The sequence below is a fragment of the Salmo trutta genome, unplaced genomic scaffold, assembly GCF_901001165.1.
Source record: "Salmo trutta unplaced genomic scaffold, fSalTru1.1, whole genome shotgun sequence".
Classification (NCBI taxonomy): Eukaryota; Metazoa; Chordata; class Actinopteri; order Salmoniformes; family Salmonidae; genus Salmo; species Salmo trutta.
Window position 1 is genome coordinate 28,283 of NW_021822691.1, and position 20,708 is coordinate 48,990.

The window sequence follows — 20,708 nt, forward strand, 5'->3', positions numbered from 1 at the left end:
AGAGGAAAGTGCCAAATGGCATCATTTGGTGCCATCTGGTCTCAAGTAGTGCACTATGTAGGGAATAGGGTGCCAATTGGGACGCACAATGAATTTGAGGGTTTTGTATGTTGAACAGTCAAGTCTCTTCTGTTCTATCATCCCACTTTTATACTGCTGTCTGGTCATATTGCAGATATATATTTATGTGTGGGTGTTGCTGTAAACATATAGATATATATTTATGTGTGGGTGTTGTTGTAAACATATAGATATATATTTATGTGTGGGTGTTGTAATCATATAGATATATATTTATGTGTGGGTGTTGCTGTAAACATATAGATATATATTAATGTGTGGGTGTTGTTGTAAACATATAGATATATATTAATGTGTGGGTGTTGCTGTAAACATATAGATATATATTTATGTGTGGGTGTTGCTGTAAACATATAGATATATATTTATGTGTGGGTGTTGTAATCATATAGATATATATTTATGTGTGGGTGTTGCTGTAAACATATATATATGTATGTGTGGGTGTTGTTGTAAACATATAGATGTATATTTATGTGTGGGTGTTGCTGTAAACATATATATATTTATGTGTGGGTGTTGTTTTAAATGATAGTCACATAGTTGTTGACAGACATAAAGGAGGGGGAACTGATAGCTGTATTGATTCCTGGTAAATAATTGATGACTAGTGATTTATAGTTGTTTAGAATAATGGTATCGGTCTGGAGTACAGGGAGAGGAATTCAGCACTTTCAGCCCCTGACCTCTAGTCCCTGACATCTAGCACCTAACCTCTAGCCCCTGACCTCTAGCCCCTTGACCTCTAGCCCCTTGACCTCTAGCCCCTTGACCTCTAGCCCCTGACCTCTAGCCCCTGTCCTCTAGTCCCTGACCTCTGGTCCTTGACCTCTGGTCCCTGTCCTCTAGCCCCTGACCTCTGGTCCCTGACCTCTGGTCCCTGACCTCTAGTCCTTGACCTCTAGCCCCTGACCTCTGGTCCCTGACCTCTGGCCTCCGAACTCTAGCCCCTGACCTCTAGCCCCTTGAACTCTAGCCCCTTGACCTCTAGTCCCTGACCTCTGGCCCCTGACCTCTAGCCCCTGACCTCTAGCCCCTGACCTGTAGTTCTTGACCTCTAGCCCCTGACCTCTAGTCCCTGACATCTAGCCTCTGATCTCTGGTCCCTGACCTCTAGCCCCTGACCTCTAGCCCCTGACCTCTGGTCCCTGACATCTAGCCTCTGACCTCTAGTCCCTGACCTCTAGTCCCTGACCTCTAGCCCCTGACCTCTGACCTCTAGTCCCTGTAAAGCTTTCTACTGAATATCTCATCAGGTGTTTCCGATTTTAGGTTTCTACATCATTTCATGGGGATTCATCTCTTCAATGTGACCTGATCATGGTTACACATTAGACTTTCCTAAGAAAATATAGGAAATACATGAACACTACCGTTCAACAGTTTGGGGTCACTTAGAAATGTCCTTGTTTTTAAAAGAAAAGCTATTTTTTTGTCCATTAAAATAACATAAAATTGATCATAAATACAGTGTAGACATTGTTAATGTCGTAAATGACTATTGTAGCTGGAAACGGCTGATTTTTTTTAATGGAATATCTACATAGGCCCACTATCAGCAGTCATCACTTCTGTGTTCCAATGGCACGTTGTGCTAGCCAGCTCAGATGAGTTGCAGAAAAACCAGATGTGGAGGCTGAGGTTGGAGTTAGCTGAGTAGAACAGGGTAAACAGGTCCTGAGGGGAATCCAAGGTGGTGGTGGTGAGATGTGGAGACTGAGGTTGGAGTTAGCTGAGTAGAACAGGGTAAACAGGTCCTGAGGGGAATCCAAGGTAATAGTGGTGAGTAAAATCCAGAGCAAGGTAGTTGGGTGGTGAGATGTGGGACAGGAGCCAGAGACAGAGAGGTAACTGCAATGAGAGGATAAACGGTGTCACGCAGGGAAACAGGCACAGCAGAGTAACAGGATCTTGAGTAATCATAAATGGCTAGAATCATGGACTGACTGAGCAGAGATTACGATCTGGCAGAGTGGAAGTGGCAGGACTGAGTATTTGTAAAGGTCTTGATTATGGAACAAGTTGCAGCTGGTAGGGATCTGCTCTGACTCCAGCACACCTGTCTTCAACCACACAATCACACAGAGAGGGAGAGGGAAAGAGGGAGAGTGTACAGGGGGAGTAACTGCAGGTTAAGAAGACACCGGATGAACATCAGAGGGCGTAGCAGGGGCAAATGTAACAACCGGGGCCTCCCATTCATCTTTCTATTATGGTTAGAGACAGTTTGCGCTGTTCTGTGAAGGGAGTAGTACACAGCGTTGTATGAGATCTTCAGTTTCTTGGCAATTTCTCATTTGGAATAGCTTTCATTTCTCAGAACAAGAATAGACTGATGAGTTTCAGAAGAAAAGTATTTGTTTCTGGCCATTTTGAGCCTGTAATCGAACCCATACCAGACTATGCTCCAGATACTCAACTAGTCTAAAGAAGTCCAGTTTTATTGCTTCTTTAATTAGAGCAACAGTTTTCAGCTGTGCTAACATAATTGCAAAATGATTTTCTAATAATAAATTAACCTTTTAAAGTTATAATCTTGGATTAGCTAACACAACGTGCCATTGGAACACAGGAGTGATGGTTGCTGATAATGGGCCTCTGTACGCCAAAGTAGATATTCCATAAAAAATCTGTCGTTTCCAGCTATAATAGTCATTTACAACATTAACAATGTCTACACTGTATTTCTGATCAATTGTATGTTATTTTAATGGACAACATTTGTAATAGTTGTATTGGTTGAGGAAAATGTCTTCCATTCTGAGTGGTTTTGTTCAAGCTCCTTCAGAGGTAGCCTTAGAGTTGTGTACTAAGGAGCAGTTAATTGAAATTGCAGAACATTATCAGATTGAGATAGTTGATAAAAAAATGAGACTTAAAACAAAATTAAAGCAGGGTCTTAAGGAAATAGACCCCAAAAAAACACCTGTCTGCTAGTAGTGAGGGTACAAGTTTTCAGTCTAGTCCTTCATTAACTTTTGAGCAGCAGCGGGAGCTGTTGCGAATGCAGTTGGAGATAGAGCGATTGAGAAATGCTAATAGATCAGAAGAATTACCACAGTTTGATGTTTCACAGAATCTTTGTTTGTTGCGTAAATTTGATGAGTCAGATCCAGACAAATACTTTGCTTTATTTGAGCGTATTGCGGAAGCCAGAGCTTGGTCAGATTTGGACATGACTATGTTGTTGCAATGTGTACTTACAGGTAAAGCACATGAGGCTTTTGTAGCACTGAGTGTAGCTGACAGTAAAGTGTATGCTAAAGTTAAATCAGCAGTTCTGAAGGTCTACGAGCTTGTGCCAGAGGCATATCGTCAACGTTTTCATTACAGGAAGAGGTTAGATTCACAAACCTATTCTGAGTTTTTTCATGATTTGACTTCCGCATTTAATCGTTGGTGTACAGCTTCTGAAGTTAGTACTTTTGAGGATCTGTCGAATTTGATTGTGTTAGAACAGTTCAGAAATTCTGTGTGACCAGGTTGCTACATGCATGAATGAACGTAAAGTTAAGTCTCCAAGTGATGCAGCAGTCCTTGCAGATGAGTACAGGCTAAGACATAAAAGCCATTTTGAGTCAAACAGTGACATGTACCATAAAAATAACTTTACTAGTAGGTCACCTTTTTTTGGAGCTTCTTTCCAAAGGCCTCAGCAGAAGTTTGGGTCTGGAGGACTAAAAGCACCGGTTAATGCTAATACCTGTTGCTACTGTTTAGTTGAAGGACATTGGAAGAAAGATTGTCCTCTACTTAAATCAAAAAAGTCAGGTCAAGTTAAACCTGCTGTGATGACAGCTCCTGTTTCAGCCTCTGACCACAAGGGTGAGTTTTTTCAGCCACTAGTTGAGTTTGATTCTCAGTCTTCCCACTGTGATTTTTCAGCCTTTATTTCAGATGGTGTAGTGTCCCTGAAAGATGGCAACCAAAATGTTTCAATCAAGATCTTAAGAGACACTGGAGCTTTAGATTATTTTATTCTGGAATCTGTTTTGCCGTTCTCTAAGGAGTCTGATACTGGCAAATGTGTAATGGTACGTGGTATGGGTTTAGTTTAGTTTAGTTCCATTCTCTTCTCCTTTACATGAAGTTACCCTAAAATGTGGTCTGGTAGAGGGTGATGTAGATGTTGGGGTTAGACCCCAGTTGCCAGTAGAGGGAGTCCACATGATTTTGGGGAATGACTTGGCAGGTAGTAAAGTGTGGGCAGATGGCAAACTAAACATCTTTACGAAGCAACCTTCAGTTGGGTATCTCCAGATCGCAACTGTGTGTCTCCTGAGGTATTTCCAGTTTGTGCTGTTACCCACGCTGCCTCTCGTAATAAGGTTGAGAGTAAGCCAGAAAGTCTTGAGTCTCCAGACAGAACAGTTGACTAGTTCTAGAGATTCATTGATGTCTGAGCAAAAGGCTGATACTACCTTGGCTGATCTGTTTGATAAAGTGGTTCTTGATTCAGTGGTGAGGAATAGTGCTCAGTGTTATTTTCTTCTTGATGGACTGTTGGTTAGGAAATGGGTTCCACACTATGATCAGGGTCTAGGAGAACCAGTCTTTCAAATAGTTGTACCTACTACTTTGCGAAATAAAGCGTTGCAAACTTCACATGGTTACGTGGCAGGTCATATGGGTGTTCGTAAAACTTATGATCGCATACTCCGGAATTTTTTTTTCTGGCCACGTTTAAAGCGGGATGTAGCTCAGTTTATTAAAACTTGTCATACGTGTCAGTGCACAAGCAAGCCAAACCAGGTTGTATGCCATGTGAACCTGTTAAAATGTTATCACTCCTGTGATCTAAGCAAAGTGGAAGGCACTCCAGCGGTGAGGTCAGCGTTGATTGCTGCTCCAGTCACTGCATCTTGTGGCTTTAACTTTGGAGGGGGGAGAAGAGGAGGTAGTTAGGGTTTCGGATGAGGTCTTACAAAGACGGTTGGAAAAACTTCCAGACTTTGCAAAACCTTGGTTTTGGTAGATCATTTAGACTCTGAGAAACGTGATGAATTGGTAGCTCTTATTAGAAGCTACCCTGTTTTTGTTTTCTGACACTCTATCGAAAACCCATTTAATTGAGCATGACATAGACATCGGAGATGCTAAGCCTATCAAACAGAGATTTTATCGTGTATCTCAGGAGAAGAGACTGCAATTGGACGACGTGGTCGTCCACTCAGACTCCTGGGAGGAGTATGTCTGGAGAGTGCAGGCCCTGTTCGAAAGACTGGTGTGGGCCAGGTTGAGGATCAATTTGGAAAAGTGTGAGTTTGCCAAAGCTACAGTCACATACCTAGGCAAGGTTGTTGGTCAGGGTGTTGTCTGTCCCGTGGAAGCCAAGGTTCAGGCTGTGAAGCAGTTCCCACAGCCCTCCACAAAGAAAGAACTGATGCGCTTCCTGGGAATGGCGGGGTACTACCGTGCTTTCTGTAAACTTTTCGGTAGTAGTGTCCCCCCTGACCAATCTGTACTACCGTGCTTTCTGTTAACTATTCGGTAGTAGTGTCCCCGCTGACCAATCTGCTGAATGCCAAGGCTGAATTTATCTGGTCCACCCAGTGTCAAGAGGCATTTGATGCAGTTAAGGCTCTTTTGTGTTTGGCACCCGTGTTGGTAGCACCAAATTTTGGGAAACCTTTCAAATTGCAGGTAGACGCCAGTCAAATCTGTGCTGGGGCTGTGCTTCTCCAGGAAAATGATGACAATGTTGAGTGTCCAGTCAGTTTCTTTTCCCGGAAATGTAATAAGTATCAGCAAAACTATTCTGTAATTGAAAAGGAGGCTTTAGGTCTCATTTGGGCTTTACAGCACTTCGAAGTCTACGTTGGTTCTGGTTTGACCCCTTTAACTGTGTTCACTGACCACAACCCACTTATTTTTCTGAAGTCCCTGCAAAATCCCAACCAGCGCTTGATGCGTTGGGCTTTGTTCTTGCAACCATTCAACCTCTGATATTAGACACATTAGTGGTAAGGATAATATAATTGCTGATGCTCTGTCTAATGCTCCTTTAACCTAGTTTGTATTTTCTCTCTGCTGACCCCTGCAGGCTGTCTGCGCCTCTTTTCTCTTAAATTGCTCCCCAGGTACTGAGCTTGAGGACGGACAGTCAGCTAGGGGACACGGGGCTACTACTAGGAGCCGGGACTGGTATCTGTTTTTTTGGGGGGAGGGGGGGGGGGGGGATTTTGGAATGTTTTGAATATGTTGGGTTGTTATTTGGGTTGAGGGTGGGATCCTCATTTTAAGGAGGGGGGTGTCACAGCCCCTCTGCAGTGCAGGGGCGGTTCCTCCTGCAGGCAGAGGAGGGTCGTTAGTGATTGGAGCCACCTGGGCTCAGGGTATTTAAACTGCTCCACTAACCTCTCTCTCTCTCTCTCTCTCTCTCTCTCTCTCTCTCTCTCTCTCTCTCTCTCTCTCTCTCTCTCTCTCTCTCTCTCTCTCTCTCTCTCTCTCTCTCTCTCTCTCTCTCTCTCTCTCTCTCTCTCTCTCTCTCTCTCTCTCTCTCTCTCTCTCTCTCTCTCTCTCTCTCTCTCTCTCTCTCTCTCTCTCTCTCTCTCTCTCTCTCTCTCTCTCTCTCTCTCTCTCTCTCTCTCTCTCTCTCTCTCTCTCTCTCTCTCTCTCTCTCTCTCTCTCTCTCTCTCTCTCTCTCTCTCTCTCTCTCTCTCTCTCTCTCTCTCTCTCTCTCTCTCTCTCTCTCTCTCTCTCTCTCTCTCTCCTCTCTCTCTCTCTCTCTCTGCTCCTCCAGGTATGATCCTGTTTTGTTTGTTTCTTTTGTAGGTTTACTTAGTTTCCACTCAGTCATGTTCACACACACACTGATTCATGCACCCTACCTACACCCTACATTATGACATTTCCACACCTCATTCCTTTTTCTTTGTTCCAAGTTAATCGTTTTTTTCGTTTACAATAAAGAACCTTTTTGATTGGCCTATACCATGTCCCCTCATTTTTGCCACAGGCTATGAGCCGGCAGAGGAGGGGCCATGACATTTGTTTCAGTCAATAACCATGTGTGTGAGGTGGATACTTTTGTTTCAATGTAGATTTGTTAAAGACTATCAAGAAACACTCTGTGGCCTTGATTTAGCCCACTGTATGTGCCATCATAGATTTGTGTAATAATGATGCTTTTATGTCAACCTACGACCAATATTGTTATTCTGTTGCGGCGGTACTGCGGCGGTACTGCGGCGGTACTGCGGCGGTACTGCAGAGGTACTGCAGAGGTACTGCAGAGGTACTGAGGCTGCTGGAATAAAGTAATTTGTTTAAATGTTTGTAAATGTCTTCAAGTTTCAGGTATTTGGTCACATGCACAAGTACAGTGAAAACACCTTTCTTGCTCTTTCCCAACAATGCAGTAATCAATATCAGTAGTACTATAAAAATATGATAGAATAGACATATTTTATAATACTAATGATAATATATAAATAGTACTATAACATGTCTCTTTCATATGAGTCAAATCAATCAAATCAAATTGTATTCATCAAATGCTTTGTAAACAACAGGTGTCAACAGTGAAATTATTACTTATTGGCCCTTCCCAACAATGCTGAGAGAATTAATAGCAAAGTAAAACTTAATAATAAATACATTATGAGTAACAATAACATGGCTGCATACACGGGGTACCAGTACTGAGTCAATGTGCAGGGGTACCAGGTAATAACATGGCAATATACACGGGGTACCAGTACTGAGTCAATGTGTAGGGGTACCAGGTAATAACATGGCAATATACACGAGGTACCAGTACTGAGTCAATGTGTAGGGGTACGGGGTAATAACATGGCTATATACACGGGGTACCAGTACTGAGTCAATGTGTAGGGGTACGGGGTAATAACATGGCTATATACACGGGGTACCAGTACTGAGTCAATGTGCAGGGGTACCAGGTAATAACATGGCAATATACAGGAAGTACCAGTACTGAGTAGATGTGTAGGGGTATGGGGTAATAACATGGCTATATACACAGGGTACCAGTACTGAGTCAATGTGCAGGGGTACCAGGTAATAACATGGCTATATACACAGGGTACCAGTACTGAGTCAATGTGCAGGGGTACGGGGTAATAACATGGCTATATAAAGGGAGTACCAGTACTGAATAGATGTGCAGGGTTATCAGGTAATAACATGGCTATATACAGGGAGTACCAGGTAATAACATGGCTATACACAGGGAGTACCAGGTAATAACATGGCTATATACAGGGAGTACCAGGTAATAACATGGCTATATACAGGAAGTACCAGGTAATAACATGGCTATATACAGGAAGTACCAGGTAATAACATGGCTATATACAGGGAGTACCAGGTAATAACATGGCTATATACAGGAAGTACCAGGTAATAACATGGCTATATACAGGAAGTACCAGGTAATAACATGGCTATATACAGGAAGTACCAGGTAATAACATGGCTATATACAGGAAGTACCAGGTAATAACATGGCTATATACAGGAAGTACCAGGTAATAACATGGCTATATACAGGAAGTACCAGGTAATAACATGGCTATATACAGGGAGTACCAGGTAATAACATGGCTATATACAGGGAGTACCAGGTAATAACATGGCTATATACAGGGAGTACCAGGTAATAACATGGCTATATACAGGGAGTACCAGGTAATAACATGGCTATATATACAGGGAGTACCAGGTAATAACATGGCTATATACAGGGAGTACCAGGTAATAACATGGCTATATACAGGAAGTACCAGGTAATAACATGGCTATATACAGGGAGTACCAGGTAATAACATGGCTATATACAGGAAGTACCAGGTAATAACATGGCTATATACACAGGGTACCAGTTAATAACATGGCTATATACACAGGGTACCAGGTAATAACATGGCTATATACACAGGGTACCAGGTAATAACATGGCTATATACACAGAGTACCAGGTAATAACATGGCTATATACAGGGAGTACCAGGTAATAACATGGCTATATACACAGGGTACCAGTTAATAACATGGCTATATACACAGGGTACCAGGTAATAACATGGCTATATACACAGGGTACCAGGTAATAACATGGCTATATACACAGAGTACCAGGTAATAACATGGCTATACACAGGGAGTACCAGGTAATAACATGGCTATATACAGGGAGTACCAGGTAATAACATGGCTATATACAGGGAGTACCAGGTAATAACATGGCTATATACAGGGAGTACCAGGTAATAACATGGCTATATACAGGAAGTACCAGGTAATAACATGGCTATATACAGGAAGTACCAGGTAATAACATGGCTATATACAGGCAGTACCAGGTAATAACATGGCTATATACAGGAAGTACCAGGTAATAACATGGCTATATACAGGGAGTACCAGGTAATTGAGGTAGATAAAGTGACAGATAATAACCAGTAGCAGCAGCAGTAGTATGTGATGAGTAAAAAAAAAGTTAGTCTGAACAGCGATTGGTTAACAATTTCACTCATTCATATCTCTTTATCATATGAAGAGTTTAGTAACATTGTAAATAATTTGTTCTTAACTGACTTGCCTAGTTAAATAAAATAAAAATAGTTTATCCATCTCTCCTTAATCCATATCTGTCACGCTCGTCGTAAAGATGGGACCAAGGCGCAGCGGGAATGTGTATGCTCATCTTCTTTATTGTGAAGAAAAACCAAAACAAACACTTAATCAAAACAACGATGAGAAAACAGTCCTGTGAGCCACACAGCTACACTAACATTTTACATTTTAGTAGACGCTCTTATGCAGAGGGACTTACAGTAGTGAATACATACATTTCATAAATGTTTTCTCCGTACTGGTCCCCCGTGGGAATCGAACCCACAACCCTGGCGTTGCAAACACCATGCTCTACCAACTGAGCCACACAGGACCACTTACGGAACAACTACCCATAAAAACCTAGGAAAAAACAACCCTACTAAATAGGACCTTCAATTAGAGGCAACGAGAAACAGCTGCCTCCAATTGAAGGTCAAACCAATAAACTAAGCATAGAAATAGATAAACTAGACACAGACATAGACTAACATAGAACATTGCCCAACAAACCCCGAAACACATTAAACAAACACCCCCTGCCACGTCCTGACCAAACTACAATAACAAATAACCCCTTTACTGGTCAGGACGTGACAATATCGCCTTATTTCATATCTCTTTAATCCATCTCGCCTTATTTCATATCTCTTTAATCCATATATCTTTATTTCATATAAAGAGTTCACAGGAGGTTGCTGGCACCATAATTGGGGAGGACAGGCTTGTGGTAATGGCTGGAGTGGTATCGGTAGAACGGTATCAATTACATCAAACCCATGGTTTCCATGTGTTTCCATGTTTTCCATTTGTTTCCATGGTTTCCATGTGTTTGATGCCGTTCCATCTGCTCCGTTCCAGTCCTTATCATGAGCTGTCCTCCCTTCACCAGCCTCCTCTGGAAGAGTTTAGTGTCCAAATCTCTTTATATCATATGATGAGTTTAGTGTCTATATCTCTTTATATCATATGATGAGTTTAGTGGGCTAAGGGCTCTAATTCAGTCTGGGTCGCTGAAACAATACAGATTGTGTGATAGAAATTTAAATGTAATTTCCCGACGGTCCCAGGATTACAGAAGTCTATTGGACCCATTCTTTTCAAAAGTTATCCGTCTGGATTTCTATAACTATAACGTTATAGTGTGGACACTATATAAATCATTCCTACTGGATAGGTGGTGTACTTAACTGCAGTATAGTATTATTACTATTTCATGGAAACATGGTTATTATGGACATTGGTGTTGACCGTTGACCTTTACCCTCAGGTGACGTCATCACCCAGAGTCTGCAAAGTATTAATGGGACACTACCTCATGTTGAGTTGGTTCCTCTCTAGGTTTCTTCCTAGGTTTTGGCCTTTCTAGGGAGTTTTTCCTAGCCACCGTGCTTCTACATCTGCATTGCTTGCTGTTTGGGGTTTTAGGCTGGGTTTCTGTACAGCACTTTGAGATATCAGCTGATGTACGAAGGGCTATATAAATACATTTGATTTGAATTTCATTTGATATATCGCTCTCCTGTTTTCTACCGTTTGTACATGGCTGTACCCCCCACTTTTTTTTAATACACCTTTTTCTCCCCAATTTTGTTGTAACAAATTAGTAGTTACAGCCTCGTCCTATCGCTGCAACTCCCGTGTGGACTTGTTTTCACTATACAGCATATTCTACCTCTTAGTGATGTAATTCGGAAACACAATGTCAACTTTCACTGCTATGCGGACGAAACACAGCTGTACATTTCAATGAAATATGGCCTACCCGGTAAAATTGCCTAACTTGGAAGCTTAAGGAAGTGTATGGCGGTAAATGTTTTACTTTTAAACTCGTACAAAACAGAGACGCTATTTCTAGGTCCAAAGAGACAAAGAGACCTGCTGCTTGATCTGACAATTCATCTTGTTGGTTGTACAGTTGACTCAAATCAAAACTGTGAAGGACCTCGGCGTTACTCTGGACCCTGATCTCTCTTTTGATGAACATATCAAGATTATTTCAAGGGCAGCTTTTTCAATCTTAGTAACTACAAAAATCGGAAACTTTTTGTCCAAAAAATTATGCAGAAAAATCCATGCTTTTGTGACGTCAACATTAGACTACAGCAATGCTCTACTCTCAAGCTACCTGCATAAAGCACTAAATAAACTTCAGTTAGTGCTAAACACAGCTGCTAGAATCCACCTGGTCGTGCTGCTGCTCCAGTTTCAACTTTTCTGCCTGCAGCTATGGAACCCTAACCTGTTCACTGGATGTGCTACCTTGTCCCAGACCTGCTGTTTTCGACCCTCTCTCTCCCTCCCGCTTTCTCTTTCTCCCTCCCCCTCTCTCTTTCTCTCTTTCTCTACCGCACCTGCTGTCTCGATGTCTGAATGCTCTGCTATGAAATGCCAACTGATATTTACTCCTGAGGTGCTGCGCTGTTGCACCCTCTACAACCACTGTGATTATGTTTGAACATCTTGAAGAACAATCTGGCCTTAATGGCCATGTACTCTTATAATCTCCACCCGGCACAGCCAGAAGAGGACTGGCTACCCCTCATAGCCTGGTTCCTCTCTAGGTTTCTTCCTAGGTTCCTGCCTTTCTAGGGAGTTTTTCCTAGCCACCGTGCTTCTACACCTGCATTGCTTGCTGTTTGGGGTTTTAGGCTGGGTTACTGCTGATGTAAATAAGTCAATAAGTCATTCATTCAGTCAGTTAGTCAGCCAATCAATCAGCAAAAAAATAAGTCAGCCAACCAGCCATATATTGATTCTGTCAGCCAGTCAGTAAGTAATTCAGTCAGTCATTTTTTTTTTTATAGAACAAATTCTTATTTACAATGATGGCCTACCGGGGAACAGTTGGTTAACTGCCTTGTTCAGGGGAAGAACAACATATTTTTACCTTGTCAGCTCGGGGTTCGATTCAGCAACCTTTCGGTTACTGGCCCAATGCTCTTACCACTAGGCTACCTGCTGCCCCAAAATTCAGTCAGTCATTCATTCATTCAGTTAGTCAGGCAGTCAGCCAGCCAGCCAGCCAGTCATTCTGTCATTCAGCCAGCCAGTCATTCATTCAGTCAGTCAGCCAGCCAGTCAGTCAGGCAAACCACCATTCAGCCAGTCAGTCAGCCAATCAGACATTAATTCAGCCATTCAGTCAATCACTCAGTCAGCCAGTCAGTCAGCCAGTGAGATAGTAAGGCAGCCAGTGATTCAGCTAGTCAGCTAACCAGTCAGTCAGCCATTCAGTCAGTCAGTCAGCTAGTCAGCCAGCCAGTCAGTCACTCATTCATGTATTCATTCAGTCAGCCAGTCTGTCATTGCATCAGCCAGTCAGTAAGTAAATCAGTCAGTCAGTCAGTAATTAAGTCAGCCAATCAGCTAACCAGTCAGCCAGTCAGTCATTGATTCAGCCATTCAGTCAGTAATTAAGTCAGCCAATCAGCTAACCAGTCAGCCAGTCATTCAGTCAGTCAGCTAGTCAGCCAGCCAGTCAGTCACTCAATCAGTTATCCATTCATTGAGTCAGCCAGTCCGTCATTGAGTCAGTTAGTCAGTAAGTCATTCAGTCAGTAAGCAAGTCAGCCAAGCAGTCACTCAGCCAGTAAATTCAGTCAGTCAATCTGTCAGTTTGTCAATCAGGTAGTCAGCCAGTCAGCTAGTCATTAATTAATGAATTAATTCAGTCAGTCAGTCAGTCAGTCAGTCAATCAGTCAGTCAATCAGTCAGTCAGTCATTCAACGAGCCAGTCATTCAGTAAGTCAGGGAGCCAGTCAGCCAGCCTGCAAGTCAGCCTGTCAGCCAGTTAGACAGCCAGTCAATCAGTCAGTCAGTCAATCAGTCAGCCAGTCAGTCACTCAGTGAGTTAGCCAGTCAGTAATTCAGTCAGTCACTCAGCAGTCATTCAGACAGTCATTCATTCATTCAGCCAGTCAGTCAATCCGTCAGTCATTCAGTCAGCCAGTCAGTCAATCAGTCATTCATTCAGTCAGCCAGTCAGTCTTTAATTCAGACAGTCAGTCATTCAGTTAGCCACTCAGTCAGTCAGTGAGGCAGTCAGTGAGGCAGCCAGTCAGCCAGTCAGCCAACCAGTCAGTCAGCCAGATATTCAGTCAGTCAGTCATTGAGTCAGCCAATCAGTAAGCCAGTCGCCCACACAGTCAGTCAGCCAGTAATTCAGTCATTCATTCACTCAGTCATTCAGTCAGTCTGTCAATCAATCACTCAGTTAGTCAGTCAGCCAGTCAGTCATTCAGTCATTCAGTCATTCATTTGGCCAGTCAGTCAGTGAGCCAGTCAGTTATTCAGTCAGCCAGTCAACTAGTCAGCAAACCAGTCAGTCAGCCAGATATTCAATTATTCAGTCATTCAGTCAGCCAACCAGTCAGTCCACAAGTCAGCCTGTCAGTAAGTCATTCAGTCAGGTAGTCAGCCAGCCAGCCATTCAGCCAGTCATTCAGTCAGCCAGTCAGTCAATCAGCCAGTCAGCCAGTCAGTCAGCCAGTCATTCAGTCATTCATTTGGCTTTTTCTTTTCAACTTTCAGCCAGTCAGTCACTCAGCCAGGCAGCCACCCAATTAACCAGTCAGTGAGTCTATCAGTCAGCCAGTCAGTTAACCAGTCAGTCAGTCAACCAGTCAGTCAGCCAGTCAGTCAGTTAACCAGTCAGTCAGTCAGCCAGTCAGTCATTCCTTGAGCCAGTCTGTCATTCATTCAGTCAGCCAGTCAGTCAGCCAGTCATTCAGTCAGCCAGTCAGTCAAGCAGCCAGTCCATTAGTAAGTCAATCAGTCAGCCAGTCGGTCATTCAGTCAGCCAGTCAATATGTAATTTGGTCAGTTAGACAGTCAGTCATTCAGTCAGACAGTCAGCCAGTCAGTCAGAAAACCAATCAGTCAGTTAACCAGCCATTCAGTCAGTCAGCCAGTCAGTAATTCACTAATTTATTTAGCCAGTCAGTCAGTCAATCCCTCAGTCAGTCAGTCAGTCATTCAGTAAATCAGTCTGTCAGCTAGTGAGCCAGCGAGTCATTCAGCCAGCCAGCCAGTCAGTCAGTCATTCAGTCAGTCATTCAGTCAGTTAGCCAGTCAGTCAGTCATTCAGTAAATCAGTCTATCAGCTAGCGAGCCAGCGAGTCATTCATTCAGCCAGCCAGCCAGTCATTCAGTCATTCAGTCAGTTATTCAGTCAGTCAGTTAGCCAGTCAGCCAGCCAGCCAGCCAGTCAGTCAGTCAGTCAGTCAGTCAGTCAGTCATTCAGTCATTCAGTCATTCAGTCAGTTATTCAGTCAGTCAGTTAGCCAGTCAGTCAGTTAGCCAGTCAGTCAGCCAGCCAGCCAGCCAGTCAGTCAGTCATTCAGTCATTCAGTCAGTTATTCAGTCAGTCAGTTAGCCAGTCAGTCAGTTAGCCAGTCAGTCAGTCAGTCAGTCAACCATCAGTCATTCAGTCACCCATCTAGCCAAGCAGCCAGTCAGTCAGTAAGTCATTTAGTCAGCCAGCAAGCCAGTCAGCCAGCAGTCAGCCAGCCAGTCAGCCAGCAAGCCAGTTAAGCAGTCAGCCAGTCAGTCAGTAAGTCTTTCAGTCAGGCAGCCAAGCAGCCAGTCAGCCAGTCAGCCACTCAGTCAGTAAGTCATTCAACCAGCCAAGCAGTAAGCCAGTCAGTCAGTCAGCCAGTCTGCCAGCCAAGCATTCAGTCAGCCAGCCAGCCAAGCAGTCAGTCAGTCCTTATATGAGATAATACTGCAGCTTTCTAACAACTAGTCACCAATAAATGTTTCTGTTAAGAGAGAGAGAGAGACAGAGACCAATATATACAGTTGAAGTCAGAAGTTTACATACACCTTAACCAAATACATTTAAACTCCGTTTCTCGCAATTCTGACATTTAATCTGAGTAAAAATTTCCTGTCTTAGATCAGTTAGGATCACCACTTTATTTTAAGAATGTGAAATGTCAGAATAATAGTAGAGAATCATTTATTTCAGCTTATATTTCTTTCATCACATTCCCAGTGGGTCAGAAGTTTACATACACTCAATTAGTATTTGGTAGCATTACCTTTCAATTGTTTAACTTGGGTCAAACGTTTCAGGTAGCCTTCCACAAGCTTCCGACAATAAGTTGGGTGAATTTTGGCCCATTCCTCCTGACAGAGCTGGTGTAACTGAGTCAGGTTTGTTGGCCTCCTTGCTCGCACACGCTTTTTCAGTTCTGCCCACACATTTTCTATTGGATTGAGGTCAGGGCTTTGTGATGGCCACTCTAATACCTTGACTTTGTTGTCCTTAAGCCATTTCGCCACAACTTTGGAAGTATGCTTGGGGTCATGTTCATTTGGAAGACCCATTTGCAACCAAGCTTCCAAACTTCCTGACTGATGTCTTGAGATGTTGCTTCAATGTATCCATATAATTTCCCTGCCTCATGATGCCATCTACAGTCGTATGAAAAAGTTTGGGCACCCCTCTGAGGCTGCATAATAATTTACTCTTGTCGTCACAGAAAATTATCACAGTGGCATGCCATTCATGTTCTAATAAAAGCTGAGTACTGGGGTATTGTCCAGACAAAGATTTTTAGTGTAGCAATATTAAGTTGTATGAAATTAAATCAGATGTGAAAAATAGGCTATGCAAAAATTTGGGCACCCTTGTCATTCTGTTGACTTGAATACCTGTAACTACTTAGCACTGATTAATTGGAACACACAATTGGTTTGGTGAGTTCATTAAACCTTGAACTTCATAGACAAGTGCATCCAATCACGAGAAAAGGTATTTAAGGTGACCAATTGCAAGTTGTTGTTCTCTTTGACTCTCCTCTGAAGAGTGGCAACATGGGGGCCTCAAAACAACTCTCAAATGACCTGAAAACAAAGATTGTTCAACATTATGGTTTAGAGGAAGGCTAGAAAAAGCTAATCGCAGAGATGTAAGCTGTCAGTGTCCACTGTGAGGAACATAGTGAGGAAATGGAAGACCACAGGCACAGTTCTTGTTAAGGCCAGAAGTGGCAGACCAAGTAAAATATCGGTGAGGCAAAGGTGAAGGATGGTGAGAACGGTCAAAAACAGCCCAGAGACCACCTCCAAAGACCTACAACATCATCTTGCTGCAGATGGTGTCACTGTGCATCGTTCAACAATTCAGCGCACTTTGCACAAGGAGAAGCTGTATGGGAGAGTGATGCGGAAGAAGCCTTTTCTGCACACGCGCCACAAACAGAGTCACTTGAGGTATGCAAATGCACATTTGGACAAGCCAGCTTCATTTTGGAATAAGGTGCTGTGGACTGAGGAGTTATTTGGTCATAACAAGGGACGTTATTGCATGGCGGCAAAAGAACACAGCGTTCCAAGAAAAACACTTGCTACCCACAGTAAAATTTGGTGGGGGTTCCATCATGCTGTGGGGCTGTGTGGCCAGTGCCGGTACTGGGAATCTTGTTAAAGTTGAGGGTCGCATGGATTCCACTCAATATCAGCAGATTCTTGGGAATAATGTTGAAGAATCAATCAGTCACAAAGTTGAAGTTACACCGGGCTGGATATTTCAACAAGACAACGACCCAAAAACACTGCTCAAAATCTACCCGGGCATTTATGCAGAGGAACAAGTACAATGTTCTGGAATGGCCATCCCAGTCCCCAGACCTGAATATCATTGAGAATCTGTGGGATGATTTGAAGCGGGCTGTCCATGCTCGGAAACCATCAAACCTAACTGAACTGGAGATGTTTTGTAAGGAGGAATGGTCCAAAATACCTTCATCCAGGATCCAGACACTCATTAGAGGCTATAGGAAGTGTCTAGAGGCTGTTATTTTAGCAAAAGGAGGCTCTATTAAATATTGCTGTGATTTTTCTATTGGGGTGCCCAAATTTATGCACCTGTCTAATTTTGTTTTGATGCATATTGCACATTTTCTGTTCATCCAATAAACCTCATTTCACTACTGAAATATTACTGTGTTCATCAGTTATTTGATAGATCAAAATGAAATTGCTGATCCAAACACCCAATTATTTATACATGGAAATCATGGAAATTGTCAGGGGTGCCCAAACTTTTTCATACGACTGTATTTTGTGAAGTGCACCAGTCCCTCCTGCAGCAAAGCACCCCCACAACATGATGCTGCCACCCCCGTGCTTCACGGTTGGGATGGTGTTCTTCGGCTTGCAAGCCCCTTTTTCCTCCAAACATAACGATGGTTATTATGGCCAAACAGTTCTATTTTTGTTTCCTCAGACCAGAGGACATTTCTCCAAAAAGTACAATCTTTGTTCCCATGTGCAGTTGCAAACCGTAGTCTGGCTTTTTTATGGCAGTTTTGGAGCAGTGGCTTCTTCCTTGCTGAGCGGCCTTTCAGATCATGTCGATATAGGACTCGTTTTACTGTGGATATAGATACTTTTTGTACCCGTTTCCTCCAGCATCTTCACAAGGTCCTTTGCTGTTGTTCTGGGATTGATTTGCACTTTTTGCACCAAAGTACGTTCATCTCTAGGAGACAGAATGCGTCTCCTTCCTGAGCGGTATGACGGCTGCGTGGTCCCATGGTATTTATACTTGCGTACTATTGTTTGTACAGATGAACGTGGTACCTTCAGGCGTTTGGAAATTTCTCCCAAGGATGAACCAGACTTGTGGAGGTCTACAATTTTTTTTCTGAAGTCTTGGCTGATTTCTTTTGCTTTTCCTATGATGTGAAGCAAAGAGTCACTGAGTTTGAAGGTAGGCCTTGAAATACATCACAGGTACACCTCCAATTGACTGAAATTATGTCAATTAGCCTATCAGAAGCTTCTAAAGCCATGACATCATTTTCTGGAACTTTCCAAGCTGTTTAAAGGCACAGTCAACTTAGTGTATGTAAACTTCTGACCCACTGGAACTGTGATACAGTGAATTATAAGTGAAATAATCTGTCTGTAAACAATTGTTGGAAAAATGACTTGTGTCATGCACAAAGTAGATGTCCTAACCGACTTGCCAAAACTATAGTTTGTTAACAACAAATTTGTGGAGTGGTTGAAAAACGTGTTTTGTATGTAAACTTCCGACTTCAACTGTATATACATAATATACATAATATGACATTTGTAATGTCTATTCTTTTGGAACTTCTGTGAGTGTAATGTTTACTGTTCATTTTTATTGTTTATTTCACTTACTTTGGCAATGTTAACATGTTTCCCATGCCAATAAATTGAATTGAATTTACAGAGAGACAGAGAAAGCAGAGAGAGAGAGAGACAGAGGGAGAGAGAGAGAGAGAGAGAGAGAGAGAGAGAGAGAGAGAGAGTGAGAGAGAGAGAGAGAGACTGAGAGAGAGAGACTGAGAGAGAGAGACTGAGAGAGAGAGACTGAGAGACTGAGAGACTGAGAGACTGAGAGACTGAGAGACTGACTGGCTGCTTGGCTAATAAATGCTATAGATGGAAGGAAAATAGTGTGGAAATCTACCAAAAAACAATTAGTCAATAACAAATTCAATCTCTTCTAAACAATTTCCTGGACAAAAGGTTTCACTGTAATAGTGAAGGTGTAAACTTGGCGGTAGAAAACCTAAAGAGTATATTTGACCACTCAGCTTCCCTATCAAACCTAAAAATTTCAAGCAGACAACCTAAGAAAATTACCAACAATGACAAATGGTTTGATGAAGAAAAACCTAAGAAAGAAATTGAGAAACCTGTCCAACCAACAACATAGAGACCCAGAAAACCTGAGCCTACTCCTTCACTATGGTGAATCACTAAAACACAGAAATACACTACGAAAAAAGAAGGAACATCATCAGAAATCAGCTCAATGTAATTGAAGAATTATTAAACACATGCAGAGATCATCCGTTGACCCACGTCTCACAAAGTAAGTAATAAATAATCTGCGATTTTGACTCATCAGACAAAGGACAAATTTCCACCGGTCTAATGTCCATTGTTTGTGTTTCTTGGCCCAAGCAAGTCTCTTCTTCTTATTGGTGTCCTTTAGTAGTGTTTTCTTTGCAGCATTTCACAATGAAGGCCTGATTCATGCAGTCTCCTCTGAACAGTTGCTGTTGAGATGTGTCTGTTACTTGAACTTGGTGAAGCACTTGTTTGGGCTGCAATCTGAGGTGCAGTTAATTGCTGATTTCTGAGGCTGGTAACTCGAATGAACTTATCCACTGCAGCAGAGGTAACTCTAGGTCTACCTTTCCTGTGGCGGGTCCTCATGAGACCCAGTTTCATCATAGTGCTTGATTGTTTTTGAGACTTATCCAGATTGACAGACCTTCATGTCTTAAAGTAATGATGGACTGTTGTTTCTCTTTGCTTATTTGAGCTGTTCTTGCCATAATATGGACTTGGTCTTTTACCAAATAGGGCTATCTTCTGTATACCACCCCTACCTTGTCACAACACAACTGATTGGCTCAAACGCATTAAGAAAGAAAGAAATTCCACAAATTAACTTTTAACAAGGCACACCTGTTAATTGAAATGCATTCCAGGTGACTACGTCAGGAAGCTGGTTTAGAGAATGCCAAGAGGGAAATAAATTCCTCAAATTCACTTTTAACATTACGTTCCAAGATGGCCGAGCAGTGCAGACGTTGTTTGTCATTCTCCCGTGTAAATTTTGTATTTTTCATCTTTTTTTGTATATATTTCAATATATTTTCAATCTCTTTTTCCATTTTTTAAATTAAATATACCTTCCTGCAACCCGCCTCACCCAATGTGATACGGATCCGCTATTTTTAGACCTTATAGCCAGAACCTCCATCAGAAGCTAGACATCAGAAGCTAACCAGCTAATTAGCTATTAGCTATTTAGTCATTGTTAGCCACTGCTAGCTGCCTTTACCTTTAGCACAGACACCAGCCGCTTTTAGCCTGGATAATACTCGCCAGCCTACCAGTCTGCATATCGGACTGTTTTTCTCCACTACAACACCGGATTCCTGCCATAAGCCCAGGACCATTACTCCAGATCATCACAGCTAGCCTTGATCCATCTCCCGGCCTGCTCAGTGGACCCTATGATCATTCGGCTACACAGCTGATGCCT

General features: G+C 42.6%; 1 long non-coding RNA gene across 1 annotated transcript; it reads left to right on the forward strand.

Annotated features, from left to right (window-relative positions):
• The first annotated feature begins 1,596 nt into the window (after window positions 1–1,596).
• Window positions 1,597–2,258, forward strand: LOC115183644 (uncharacterized). The gene is made up of 2 exons (XR_003874038.1): window positions 1,597–1,774; window positions 1,855–2,258. It is a non-coding gene; the product is annotated as an uncharacterized LOC115183644 (long non-coding RNA).
• Window positions 2,259–20,708: the final 18,450 nt, after the last annotated feature.